The following is a 15,756-nucleotide window of genomic DNA, read 5'->3' as shown; positions in this document are numbered from 1 at the left end:
GAAAGAAAATTCTAAGAACATTCTCAGCTTGCCTTATTTTAACGGTTTTGAAACCATAAGATCATTATTAAAATCTTTTAAGGTCAACCACGTTTTTTCTTATAATAATACACTAAAAGGAATGTTAATAAAAAATTCACCAAGGGAAAGCAACAACGTAATATGTAAAATTCCATGTATGGACTGCCCCTCCTTTTATCTCGAACAATCTAGCAAGGGCTTAGAGGTAAGAATCAAACAGCATAAATATTCCGTCAAAACTGGGCAAACATCCAATGCAATATTCATTCATTTAAGTGAAAACAACTACCGATAAATTGAATTGGTAGTTCAGTAATTGCAAGAGACCTCAGGGCTGCTACCTTCTGGAATACTAAGAAGTGACGACAACATGAATCATGTCTATAACCTGAGGTGACAGAGGGACAGAACAATTCTTCTTCTTCATGTTATCCTGTTTCTAATCTTGTTGTTCTTTCACAATCTCGTCTTCTGTTTCATGATAATAATAATCGGGACGAAGGCATCAATTAACGAGGTGCATATACCAACGACCTCCAGATAAGTCAGGCACAATTGCCCTTTACTTTTATTATTATTATTATTATTATTATTATTATTATTATTATTATTATTATTATTATTATTATTATTATTATTATTATTATTATTATTATTATTATTATTAAACTTAAATATTTGGGTGATATGAATATTAAGTTACCCTTGAAAGTGAAATGAACGACCGTCTCCCGTTTTTAGATGTAGAAGTATTTCGTGAAAACAGTAAGTTTAACACTACAATTTTTAGGAAAAAGACATTTACAGGTTTGAGAACGAATTTTCATAGCTTTTGTTTTAGTAATTTTAAATCTAACTCAATTTTTACTCTTGTATATAGAGCGGTCTCCCTTACGTCTAACTGGCACGTATTTCATAAAGAAATTGCCTTTCTTTTAGCATATTTTAACGATAACTGCTTTCCCACCAAGCTCGTCAACAGAATTATTTACAAGGTCCTTAATAAAGAATTTTGCACCAACACCAATGAAATTAATGTTCCAAAGCTTCATTTTTATGCCCGATTCCCATACACGATGATTCCTTTAGGGCCGAATTCACAAAAAATCGTACAAAAATACTTTGGCGCATTAAATGTAAAACTCATTCCGGTCAATCCACTAACAATTGGATCCATGTTCAAATTTAAAGATCGTTTTATGCCCCCTCATGTCCTCTGGTATAGTGTACAAATATTCTTGGTCCCAGATGTTATGTAGTCTGGGAACTTACGTGGGTTCTTCTCAGAGGATGATGAGGGTTCGCATAGACTGCCACAAGGAGTTAGTTTCCGTACTGGATATTCTATATCAAATCCCGAACAGTCCAGTATACGTGAACATAGCAAAAAATGTAAAGTTAATATTAAATATGAAGATTTTATTATTGTTGGTCAACCTCCAGCCCCAAATGAACTGTTGATCCTAGAGAGCCTTTTTATTAACAACTTGTTCCGCAGTTGAACAACCAGACCACCTCCACCCCCTTGTTTCTTTCTTAAGCCTATGTTTCTGTGTACATTCTTTTAGTTTTTATTTATCTCTTACCATGGTAGGTCGACCCCCAGTGCTCTCAAATATTTTTTAACTTTGTGTTTTACTAATTTATCTATTTAGGTTTTTTTGTTTTAACTTTCCATCTGAACTTTTTAACTAACGTATGTGCTTTTAACTTCTCGTGTTGTTTTATCGATTGTTAGTGTATTTTTATCTATGTGTAAAGTTTCGGTTTTCATTTAACTAGTTTGTAAATAATTTTTAGACTATTTTCAAATCATTTAATTTATATTAGTCATTATTTATTATACAGACCTGAAGATGCATTCTGGCCGAATGCAAAACGCGTCGTAATAAAGTGTAAAAATACTTCGCCATGTTTGTTCCTGCTCTGCTCCCTGTGCATTTTATCACTTTGGCTGACGTCGACCCGCTTTCTGCTTTTCTCCATTCCATATATATATATATATATATTAGTATATAATATATATATAATATATATATAAAAATATATAATATATATATATATATCTATATATATTATTATCTGTTTATGTATTATTTTGTCTTCGACCTTTTTAATATTATCCGGTTGGGTTGATTATTCATGATATATATATAAATATATAATATATATATATATATATATATATATAAAAAAAATTAAAATTCAAGCTACAAATGTCCTTTAATATCCAATTCGTCCTACCTGGGAATTGATATAGTTTCATATATATAAACCGAAGGGGAATTTTTCAGTTGAAAATAATCGTCGTCCTCGGGGTCGGGGGGTTTTGAATACCACCCAGCGAACAGAGAAGACATCAAGACTTCAGTGACGTTATTGATGTCTTTTCTGTCCGCTGGGCGGTGGTTCGAACCCACGAGAGGACGAAATTATCAACTAAAAATAGGAAGAGGAGGAAGGAGGAGAGTATAAGTATAAGGGGTTGAGGTAAATTTAAGGTTGAGGATGGCGGAGGGAGGGACTATGTTGTTTTTTGTTTTTTATAAGTGCTTAGATGTAAACCGCTGATTCTTTTACTCTGTGTAGCGGTGTGTTGCGGGTGGCGGTGTTGTTGAGGAGTAATAATGACATAATTCATATTAATGAGACAAATGAGAAGCAAATGATGGACATGTAAAGCATAGAAAGTAAGAAAATGAACATGTAAAGCATAGAAAGTAAGAAAACGAACATGAAAAGCACAGAAAGTAAGAAAATGAGTATGAAAAGCATAGAATGTAAGAAATGAGCATGAAAAGCATAGACAGTAAGAAAATGAACATGAACAACATAGAATGTAAGAAAATGAACATGAAAAGCATAGAGAGGGAGAAAATGAACATGAAAAAGCATAGAATGTAAAATAATGAACATGAAAAGCCCAGAATGTAGAAAATGAACATGAAAAGTATAGAATGTAAGAAAATGAAATTGGGACTTGATTTATACCATAACATTTTCAACTGGAAATATCATATATTATCAACTGAGGTCAATATGTCTTTAGTCTGTTACTGATTTTCCATTGTTCCCCCGTTAATAACTATGTCCAGTCAATGTTAATTATTGTTTCATTATCATATTTGTATGTGTTCATGTTCATTTGATCATGTTCTCAATAATATATTATTGTTCTTTACCTTGTATTTTATTATCTAATTGATGGCCATACTTATTTCATGTTACATTTCATTTTATAGTTCAAGTTATTTTCCCGAGTTCTATTTATTTCATATATCATATTTCATGTTAGATTTCCTGTTATATTTCTTCATGTTATTATTCTTTATGGCCATGCTTTTTCATTTTTCATTTCATTTCACCCAATCATCATCATATATATTGTCATGACATAAATTCAATTGCATCAACAAGGAAAATGTAAATGCAAGTCAGTATTTCATCATATTTATTACAAAAAGAAACATTATGAATTATATAAAATGTACAAAACTATTTTTAATTTATTAAGAAAAAGAACTAAAAAATCATTTATTTATTAAAAAAAAAAAAATATTATATTTATTTATACATTGTCGACAAGCTGTCAGGGCGCGAATGATGGCCCCGTGGTCTGTCCGGCCCCTTTTATCCTCCCCAGAATGCGCGGCAACCTTCCATCCAATCGACCTGTGTTTTGTCAAAGTTAAGAGGTGGTTGTGGAATTATTGATATTCAGTGTAAAGCGAAGTCAATCATGTTAGTACATTTCTAAAAATGTTTAAAAGATCGTTGTTTTGGTTACCAAATGATTATTTATTATTGTAAAGTCAGAGCCCCACCTACCTTATAGAAAATGAATGCCAACATTAGGATTGCACTATTTTACACCTAGTTTTATGAAAGTATTATAAATATATTACGAAAGTGCTAATAAGATGACCTCTTATCCACAGATAAAAACGAAAGTGGTATATGAACATTTAGTGAAAAAACAGAATGAATATGTTCCAAATACTGAAAAATTGTATCCATTATTCAGCTGGAAACTAATTTGGGAACGTGTAAATAATAGTATATAGAAAATAAAAGTAGAGAAATTTGTTTAAGTGTGTTCATGAAGTTTTAAGTACAAATGATAGGCTATCCATGATGAAAATAGAAAGATGTTAAGGAATACGGTTGTGGATGCATAGAAACTAATATGCATATGGTATATTTCTGTCCTTTGGCTAAGAATTTGTTGTCTGGGTATTCGAATTGCTTCAAAATGTTGTAAATTAAAAACTAATAGCAGGTTAGGATTTTTAAAACTAGATTTTGAAGCAAACTCAAAAAGGGATGAAAATACAGCAATGGTAATAATAGAGATTTTATTTCAAGTAAATGGATGGCAAGATATTTGGGAATAAGTACTGACCAGCAAATTATTAAATGTATAAAGAATAGACTGTTAAATACATTTAATGTAAATATTATATGACTTAAGTCTAATAATAACAAAATTTTCACCAATCAGTATGTTTCTAATTGAAAAACATATCTAGAAAAACAATAAATTGTAATATTTCTATATTATACATAGATCTTATAATGTATATACAAAATTGTAATATATAATTTTGTAAAGTAATATTTCTTAATAAAAAAAAAAAGTATTGAGGTTCACCTAAAAAAAAAAAATATCTACCTAGGGAGACGCCGTAACACGCTGCACGCACACACGCCGCACGCCCCGCAACATGTGCGCGCCATTTAATATTCGTGTATGAAGGCACCGTAAGGGCACCTCACCGGCACCACACGGCACCGTAACATCACTCCATAGCACTCCCTCATGGGTGGTACTACGTCGCACCATGTTGGGTGTGGTGCGGTGTGGCACGGCACCATAGGGGTTCTTACCTCTTTTGTTGCGGGGCCACGCTACACCGCTTATGGCATTGTGCGACTTCATCAGACCGCCAGATGCCACGCAGAAATTTGAAATGATTTAAAATCCGGGCGGCGTTGCGCGTCTTTAACAGTCTTCGCCTGCCCCCGCCAGCCAGGTGGCACGCTTTTGGTGCATTTATAGTGTGGTTTGTAACGGTTTCTTGCAGTCTCACGCCGTAACAGCCGGCACCACGAAAGTGCGTAGGTGTAAACCAGTCTTAACAAATCCGCAAGAGCGCATGCCCTGGCATAGCAACAACGACCATAACACCGCGCCAACTCCGTAACACTCCGCTAGACACCACAAGAACGTGCCGCGATATGCCCGTAACCCACGCCCGGGTCTGCGCCACGCCGCCCAATAACAGTAATTTTTTCTCCCCACTGCGTCAATTTTGTAACGGTTTCTTGCGGTCCCATGCCGTAACAGCCCGCAACACAAAAGTGCGTAGGTGTAAACCTACCTTTAGTGGCTCTCTTTCACTCTCTCTCATAGTGACCCATCCTTCCTCTCTCTCACTCTGTCTCAATTTATGGTCAAATTTCACTTCAGTCTTCTCATAAGCTATGCAATCAAAATGTGTGTACGTGTGTGTAGTACATATGTGGGTGTGTGGGTAAGTGTAGATGTAGGGAAGGTGTTCTGTGGGTGTAGGAGTCAGGGGAGGGAGGGAATGGGAGTGTGAGCAGGCACCAGTAGGATTGATTCAAAATTCAAATAGAGTGCAGCCCGTGATAACGCCGCCTCCGGCTCCCCTGTGTCCCAATGCTGATTATAGTTGTGACTTTGACTTCAACTTTAGCCTCCAAACCCTGGCAAAATGCAATACTTAATATTTATAGTCATCAGTAGTTTAATTTAGTGCAAGTCACTTTATTTCACATCACTTGCACTCAAACGAGTGCAATGATCACTACTTCAATGAAGTTAAAGTCGGGATCGAAGCCTTGCCGTCTATCTCAATTGTCATGCGCATAGCGTTTGCACTGGAGGCCTTTTTCGGACAGTACACGAGACCCCCCCACCCCAGCCTCTCTATCCTCTTGCAGTTTCTTATACTTTAATGATAGGCGCCATTGCAATCATCAGTTAACGCACTTTCTTCTAGAATATATAGTTAAAGAGAGTACATACATAACAGGAAATGGATATTAAGTATGAAAAGTACAAAGGTCACCGTCAAAGTGACTCAGTCAACTGCTTAAAAAAAGTGTATACTTAAGTCCGGTTTCTGTATTAATGAATTGTTGTCAATTCGACTTTATATTATTCAATATGTTATCACGATCATCATTCATTGCCCTTTCTTTTAAAGTATACTTATATAAAGTATAAAACCGGAAATCAACGAGATATTAAGTATTAAAAAGTAAAAGCATTCAGTTGACTATATGAAAAGTATTGAACCGCTAAGATTGTGAAGGTCGTCATGAAGACCAAATAGGTCTCAGCGGCCTCATGCTGTTCTCGCCCTTATTCCCACAGGCAATAAGGCCACTTTCTGCCCTTCAGAGGCTGTTGGGTTACGCCTTTATGACACCTTTGATCTCTCTCCTCTGCGCCCTTTATTCTTGTCTATTTGCTGATTTCAAGAGGGTTTCTTCCCCAACTCTCTCCCTCTCTCTTAGAAAAGGATATTGCAAGTAGGTAGCTAGGTTTGAAAGGGGTAACAGGATGAAACTTTCCCTCCAAGAAGCAGTTGCAATAGGGAATGATTTTTAGGAGATAGCAAGATGGAAGAAACATAATATGAATGGGGGTACAGTAAAAGGAATGAAAGAGTGGTTGCAAGGATGCCTACACGACGTGCAGAGACATCACAACCCTTTTTCGGGGTGTAGGTACGTAACATACTAATATTGATTCTTGGTACATCACTGATTTCTGGCTGTACAGATTCTTGTCGAACGCAGATTCTGTCCTTAGAATCTCAATCAGACTTTAGACTGATTTGGATAAGTTACGAATACGTGACTTTTTTTATATTCACGATTCTTAAGTTACGAACATCCTATTGATATAGTATAATTTGACCTTGTTATTTTGATGTTTATATACTATTATGCAATAGTATTCATGAAATAAGATGATTGCATGTCTTTTTCATATCCTTATTTTGTTCGTTAATTAAATGAGTACGAATGTGCTCATTGCTTATATAGTCTTGATTCAGTTTGAAATATATGAAAGTCAACTGTAATGATCATGTGATTAGAGGGAGTCATTATGTGTTCAAAGGACAAATAATATTTCGTTGCATTTTGAGTTCATTTTCATTCTTCTAGATCAAAAAACGATCGATTGGGAATATTCCACTAATCATGTTATGAAATAGTTTCCAAATGACCAGTTATTGGAATCGTACTTAAATTATGTCTTCAATACGATGTCTACTCTAAGGCGGCCACGTGGTCACCAGGAGGTCCTTTTTCCACAAAACAAATTAGGGTTTTTTTGAGACTATAAGCAAGTCGTTATCGCCATCTATTGGCCACTTAAGAAAATCAGCGCAATTAGACAACTGCATTTTCGAAGATGAGTGTGGAAACTCGTTACATTGTACTTATCACATCTTTTTCTCATAATTTAAAATGATGCGTCTATTAGGGAAGTCTAAATTCAACTTCAATTGGAAATTACGTAATGGAAGACGATAAAAATCAACTTGCCTACAGTCCTCCCCCATGGCGAAAACGCCACCGCCCGTCATAGACGATATGAAGATCCAGGCATACCAACGAAATGAAATGGAACGTCGTATTTTGGACAAGAATATTGCAGTTCTGAGCAAAATATGACCGAATCAATAGTGATTTAATCAAATTCGGATTGTGAACTGACTACAGAATACGCGAAATGGCAAATTACCTTTAATTCATCTGCTTTCAAAGTTAAACATAGATTGGCAGTTCCGACAACCCTTCTGTTACTGTTCGTAGACATAAAGGTCCGGCCATGATTACGTAAACTAAATACGTCCAGCATACAAATATCTACGGTTTTTTTCAGGAATTTTTAGAAAATAAACAGAATATTATTCAAGAATAACGAACTATGGTTAAAATGTTTAAGATATATTGTTAATATATTCATCATAAAAAGATCAAACACAAATACTTCTTCAACTCAACTGTGGAATTCGATGAGGAAAGGAATCTGCATTTTATGATACCCAATTATCTCAGAAGGATTGTCAATCAGTATTTAATGTTAAGCAACTTCGACTGCAATGCGTATTCGTCACTTGACTATTTTTTTGCTTTCTGACGAATCTTAGTCTCACTGCAACATTACCTCATTGCAAGGAAATTGCAGTCTTTTGCAATTTTGTGGGCAGATTAATTACCCAGTCCGAAGGAAAAGTTGGATTGTTCAACAAAAATTCCTTAGTTTATATCCTTGCCTCTCTTGCAAATTTTGCCTGGCTTGCAACATTGCCGTATTGCAAGAAGGACGTTGCAATATATAGGAATTTCTGCTTCAATATACCACTGCATTTGATCAAGTTTGAAGCAGAGGTGCCTTTGCTTGGAGAAAAGGTCCCAAGGCTAACCTGGCCACTTGGCCGAAGTTTCCATTATTATTATTATTATTATTATTGTTATTATTCAGAAGATGAAGAACCCTATTAGTATGGAGCAAGAAGCCACCCAGAGAGGCCATCGACTTGAAATTCAAGTTTCCAAAGAACATTAAGGTGTTCATTTGGACGAAGTAGGAGACAGTAGAGGGAAATGCAGAAAGAAGAGGTCTTCACTTCTTGGAAAGAAAAAGTAAAGTAATAAATCAATAAATAGACAAAAGCGCATCAATAAAAGGCCAAGGAGATAGCCTGAATGGGAGGGGGGGGGAGAGGTGGTGGGGGGGGGTTGGGGGGGGGGGGGGGGGGGGGGGGGGGGAGAAGTGTTGCATCTCCGCTCGAAGGTTTCTAGTTTCCATGAAAAAGAAAAAAAAAAAAAAAGAAGAAAAAGGGTCATTTGCACCTCAGAGGACAATGTCTGTCAGTCCAGACTCGAGCGGTCAAAGGAGGCTACTGACGAGGGAGGTCACGTGACATCGTGGGCTTATTGAAGACATTGAATGGGACAATGCAACACAACTGAAAGATAGTTTGGAACAGTAACTCCCTTCTGGGAAGGACAAGCATCTAGAAAACAAAGACAAAGACAGGTGGCAAGGAGCAATAATGCATTTCACTATGCAGCAAAGATTGACAGAAGAAGTCCAGGTACAATTAACACAGCCGTCAGTGGTTGACGCTTTGCACAAAGAAGTGAAAGTGAACCACAAAAGGAAAAGGTAGACCTACTGCATAATTACAGTCTTTTTTTTTTTAACTTGGGGCCAAAGAACTTTTCTTGGTTTAAATACATGTTTCAAACTTTTGCAAAATATGGCATGTCTAGTATGAATACTACACACACACACACACACACACACACACACACACTCATATATATATATATATATATATATATATATATATATATATATATATATATATATATATATATATATATATATATATATATATATATACATAATATACATATATATATATATATATATATATATATATATATATATATATATATATATATATATATATACATTGTGACGAAGTGCCAAGTATCTGGTTAATACACTTACCATTCATTAATTGATACCTCACAAAAGCCAGACACCTGAACCCTCATCACAGGTACTAAACGACTGAATACTCTAAAGGCAACAGTGACCCCTTAACAACTTACCAGTATTGCAAAAAAAATCAGACTAAGTTCATCAAAATAGGTGTGAGATAATCTTTGTAAGTAATTAAATTAATCAAAGGGCATCACTCCATCAACAACTTTAAAAGTCTAAGTATTTCCCTGATTTCAGAAGTCTAAGTACTTCCTGGTTCTCAAGTCACTTCAAGTTAATTGAAGGAAAATAGATTAATTACCACTCTATGTTTCTACCCAATATCAATATAATCAAAAACACAAATATACTGGTTAGAAATAAAAACACTTATAAAAATTTTAAATACAAAAATTTATTATTAAACTCAAAATTTATAAGTGAAATTCACAATATCAGGGAAAATTACTGTTACTTGAAAACAAAATAAAGTTTAATTAATTCTTGAATCAATTAAGTAAAATTAAATCAAAATTAATTTATCACAAAATTCAAGAAAATTAATTCAATTGAAATTCAAAAGTGTTAGGCAATAATTGAAAATTTGAAGTTAATTCACAAGTGCTAAACAATAATAAAACTTGAAAAGAATTCTAAGTAAATGTAAATTAATTCACAAGTGTTAAATTTAATTAAATGTACAATGATTAAGCAATGAAAATAACTAAGTTAATTAAATTGTGAATGCAAATGAAAACACAGACAAATGCGGAAAATACCAAAATTGCAAAAAGCATTAATCACACAGAATATAAAATAAAAACACACACTTCAATAAGAAAATTTATAAATGCACAAAAATAAACACTTCAATAAGAAAATGGATAAATGCACCAAAAATAAAAAAACACAAAACACAAAAATTTGCAATGTGTAAAAATGTAAATAGTTTCACTCAAACCATTGTAACTATTAGTTATCAGTTCTTTAAACCATCGTAACCAATAGTTATTAGTTGCAACTATTACAAATATAACACACTTTAACTTGGTATACCAACTTCTTTCTTTCTTTGCTGCAGGCTTGTTTCACACTTTCACAAAACCAGGCGCCGTTACACAACAATGTTTGTTCAGATTCCACAAAAAACACTAAATAACACTAAATAAACTCTAAGAAATATCAAATCTGAAATTCACAAGTTACAAGTAACTATTCAATAAGTACGAAATCGTTACGTTACTTTAAAATCAAAAGTGCTATGCGAGGTAGAGAGAGAGATCTGAATGCCTTGCGGTTCCAAGATGTAATAAATTCTCTTCCTTTCTGAAGCTGGACAGTGGAGACAACACAAAAGGTTTTGGGCAACAATTCTTTCTTGAAGCTTCGAAATCTTACGCAACTTTACATACAAAATGTGAAACCTGCACGTGGCACTCGGCATAGACATACGCGTATGAGACCAGTATACATTCATGTTCGTACTTGATCGAAACGGAGGTTGAGCGATAATTAAGATTGGCATGTTTTTAAAAACATAACGAAGACTCAAGCTCCCTTAATCTCGAGGAGATGAAAAGTTACTGAAACAATTCTAGCTTTGAACGGACAAAGAAAATCTCTCTCTTTCTACATTCTACGTTATATATTCTGAACGCACATTTAAACATCTTATCTCTAAGCTAGCTAGGAATCTGAAAAAGTTGCAAAATCTTATACACAATATTTATACAGTCAAAGAGGGGATATATGCATTTTGACAGTAGCAATATATATATATATATATATATATATATATATATATATATATATATATATATATATATATATATATATATATATATATATATATATAAATATATATAGATATATATATTATATATATATATATATATATATATATATATATATATATATATATATATATATATATATATATATATATATATATATAAAATGTAGAGAGAGGGAAAGAAAGAAGAGAATCAGGGTTTACAAAGCAGTATTATTAGAATTAGACAAATTCCTTACAATGAAATCCTCATCATATTTGACAAATAATTCCACAGGTGTATTCTTCTTAGCTACACAGGCGGCCTTTACTTGTAATTATTAGGTTAACTATGCTAGGGCAAAACCGGACGGCAGGTTAGACTGTTATTGACACTACATGGCGACACACGTCTTTGTGTGGCGGCCGACGGCGACGGCGGGGCACCGGGTACTCGTCTCGACCCAATCTGTGCTGTATGGGACCCGCTAACGAACTGATCTGACCGCTGGTGCGGCCTGTTTCAAATGCCCCCTTTCACATGGCATCGTTATGCAAGAAGCTGAGTGGTTATTCTGGCTCCATAGATACAACGGCCAATCAAGAATGGACATAGAGATTCTTGGCACTCTTTTGAACTGCCCAAGCCACGCCAACTTGTAACGTCTTTGGCGGGTGACTTGCGCTGTTGCACATACACACAGTATCACTTATAACGGTTTCACGGGATTTCAGAATATCACGGAGAAGCATATTCAAAACTGAATCAAATCAAACTCATATATATATATCCCAGCGAAAATGCATGCACCCTCTTTACAAACGCAAGTCCCAGGGAAACACGATTAGAACCTTAGAAATTATTCACTCTCCACTGTCCAAAGCCTTCCTTCCTTTTCAGTCCCATTCATTGTTATGCAGAGTGCCACGGAATCCCTTTATACCAATTCCATCAGTGTTTACGAAATCCTTAAGCAGGCCCAGAGGATTTCTGAGAAAGGCAGTTCCTCGTTTTGAAATACGATGGAGAGGAAGAGAGTTAAGATAATGCTCAGTGAGGTTATCATCGCCTTCGTATCTCTGTCTGTCTGTCTGTCTCTATCTCTCTCTCTTTTACACTTGAAAAATGCTATCAAAATAAAACTATTTACAATATCTCTCTCTCTCTCCCTTATAATTAAAAAATACTATCAAAATAAAACTATTTATAATCTCTCTCTCTCTCTCTCTCTCTCTCTCCTCTCTCTCTTCGTTCTCTCTCTCTCTCTCTCTCCTCCGTGGTGGTGTGACTGGAGCTGTGTGTGTGTGTGTTTGTGTGTTCTGCAGTGTGATTTGAAAATATACCATCAAAATAAAATTATCTATAAGTTTCCGTCCAAGTTATCACGGAATATATTGTCGCTTCTAAACGCCGTCTCTCTCCTCTCTCTCTCAGGGTCCTCTTCCTTCTCTCTTCTCTCTCTCTTCTCTTTTTTTCGCTCTTTAAAAAAAATTTGTTATGGAAAAATAAATGAACACGGGTTATTGTAACAACTATCCTTCAGCTTCATTTTCTTTAATTCAATTTACAATTATTTTCATTTTACAAAAGTGGAAAAAAACAAAAAAATATATAAATAAGATTATGTACAACTTATTAAATTGAAAAATAGATAACATAAATATTCAATTTAACAAAAAATAAAAAATCAAAAATAAAACTTATATTACTACTCCTTCCCGCCCTTTGAATTTACTGTCCTCTGTGTACCCCAACAAAAGATTAAGACAGGACGGCATCCGGGTTTCGGGGTTTACGGCGAGACACAGGTTTGCCCAAGTGGGGTTTGTCGGTTTCGATCCAGTAGATGTCACAACATCAGGATACGGGATGCTCCCCTGCATTTTTTTTCCTCGCAACGGCAAACGGATGTTGTATTAAGCTCATAGGTCAGTTCTAAACCGTTCCGTTAAATTTTATTTATTATTATTATTATTATTTTTGTTGCCTTGTTTATCACAGTCCTCCGATTACGACTGGGTGTATTTATATAGTGTGGGGTTTTCGGATTTGCATCCTGCCTTCCTTAGGAGGTTCCATCACTTTTTCTTTACTAATTGGTGCGCTGTCTGTCCCAGGAGCCCACACTCTTTCCTGCACGAGGCCTGAAGCTTACTTCAGCCTCTAGGTTTTCCATATTCCTCCTTTGGAATCCGGGCCAGGTAGGTTCCTATGGATTCTTGGGAGGTTTACTGTTTCCACTGCCATTAGTCCTACTGTATTATTATTGATTTTTTTTTTTTTTTTTTTTTTTTTATTTTTTTTTTTTTTTTTTTTTGCTCTTATTCAACAGTCCTCCCAAGTTACGGACTGGGTTAGTATTTATAAAGTGGGTTTCCGGCGGTTACATCCTGCCCTGTTAGGAGTCCATCCACTTTCTTGGCAATGTGTGGCCCGTTTCTAGGATCACAACTCTTCTGCATGAGTCCTGGAGCTACTTGCAGCCTCTAGTTTTTTTCTAGATTCCTTTTCAGGATCTTGGGATCCGGCCTTGGCCTTCTGCTCCCTATGAATTAATGGGTAACGTTTTCCACTGGCCATATCCTAAAATTATCCTTCTTATTTTATATTTTCAGATCTTGATACTTATCCTTTTTTCCCATTTTTTCCCTCTTCGTTCAGCTTCAACTCTGGTGTTCCCATGGTATTGCGACATCAATGAGTGATACTTTCTTCCTTGACTTTGTCAATCAACGTCACGTCTGGTCTGTTTGCAATGCAACGCATCACCCTATCCCGTTCTGATACCATTAGTTCCCAGAGGATCTTTGCCTGATTCGTTTTCTTCCATCCCTTCCCTCAGGTTTGCGTGCCTCGTACCGACTTATTACTGCAAGGTAGCTGATGTTTCCCTGCCACATGGACCTCCAGTGGAGGGCTTTTTGCTACTGAATCATGCCTCTTTTTGTACTGGTTCTGTTGCAAGTTGCCGGGCATGTTCGCTTGCTATGTCGGTTTATGGGTTTCATTTTTGTTTCGTATTGCAACTTCCTTACATATGGGAAGAGATTTGTTATTTCCGTCTATCGTTCTTTGAAACATACCTGGTTCTTCAGGGCCTGGATCTTGTGCCGCTGTTATCATTCCTTCAGTTTCCTTCTTTAGCTCTTCCCCTCTGTAGCCATTGCCAATTGTCTCGCTGGCCTAGTTCTTTAGGTCTGTTCTCATAGTATTGTCTGTGCATTAGGTTTGTTGGTGCCAGTCCTCTGTTCTGTCCTGTCATTCTTCCTGTCTCTTGTATATTTTGTCTGGGCGCGGTCTTCGTCTACTTTTATCAGTCCCTTTCTTGCCCATGCACTCTTTAGCCACTCGTCTTCCTGCGTTTGGTTTCAGATGATTGCCCCAGTTTGCTCTGTTCTCGATGTTTACGCAGTCCTCTAAATACTTAGTAGTCCCTTCTCCTCCTTTCCTTTCTTCGTGTTATTTGTATGAGTCTGTCCGTAATTTGCTCCTTGGTTTGTAGTTGCTTTGGTGTTTTATTTGTCAATTTTTATGTTTCCTGGTTTTTCTGCAATCTATGCTGCGGAGTTTCTGCCTTGCGTCCATTCCAACTATTCCTGCGCTGTATCTGATTACTGGTGGCCACTTGCCCCATTGTTTTGTTTTTGGCTTTTATTCATCTTTTCCTCCCATTGAGTTTTGACTTGAGTATCGCCTTGAGTCTCCTGCATATATTTACTTTCCGCTGATCGTTGTCCTTCATCTCTTTGGTGTTTTTATTATCCCCTCCTTCCATTATTCCCACAGGTATTTGTATCCTGTCTCATCTTTATGTGTTTTGATGTTGCTCCCATCTGGTAGCTTTATCCCTTCAGTTCCCGTTACTTTGTGCCTTTTTGTTATGTTTGAACTAAGCCGCATTTTTCTATTCCAAACTCCATTTCTGATTGTCCCCAGATACAATCCTTACAGTCTGGGATTAGGGTATCTATATTCTTGATGACGTTCTTAGCCATACAGCTTGATGGTTCGTCCATGAACCATCTAGATGGTTGATTCTGTTGCCTCCTTTTCTTGTTCTATGGTTGGTACCCCGGCATCCATCTTCTGTAGTACTTTTGTCATGGAAGCGAATCATGGCTACTACGAGAAGTAGTGGGGACAGTGAGTCGTCCCTGGAAGAATCCCTCATTCCTTGGATATTAACCTCTGCTAGTCTTTATTCCAGAGCTGAAAGTATGGTATTCCAGTTTGCGCATTGTATTTTTCTTGAGGAAGCTTGATGGTGGTTTTCCCTTCTGCCCCATAATTTTATTTTCAGGCATTTCTATTAGCCATGGGTGTGGTGTATCATGGTCTCGAAGGCTTTCTTATAGTCTAATCCATTATGCCATGCTTAGGTTGGTTTTCCTTCTCTCCTACTGTTTTCCTTCATTACCG

The sequence above is a fragment of the Macrobrachium nipponense genome, chromosome 24, assembly GCF_015104395.2.
Source record: "Macrobrachium nipponense isolate FS-2020 chromosome 24, ASM1510439v2, whole genome shotgun sequence".
NCBI classification, from domain to species: Eukaryota; Metazoa; Arthropoda; class Malacostraca; order Decapoda; family Palaemonidae; genus Macrobrachium; species Macrobrachium nipponense.
This window is presented reverse-complemented; position numbering follows the sequence as displayed.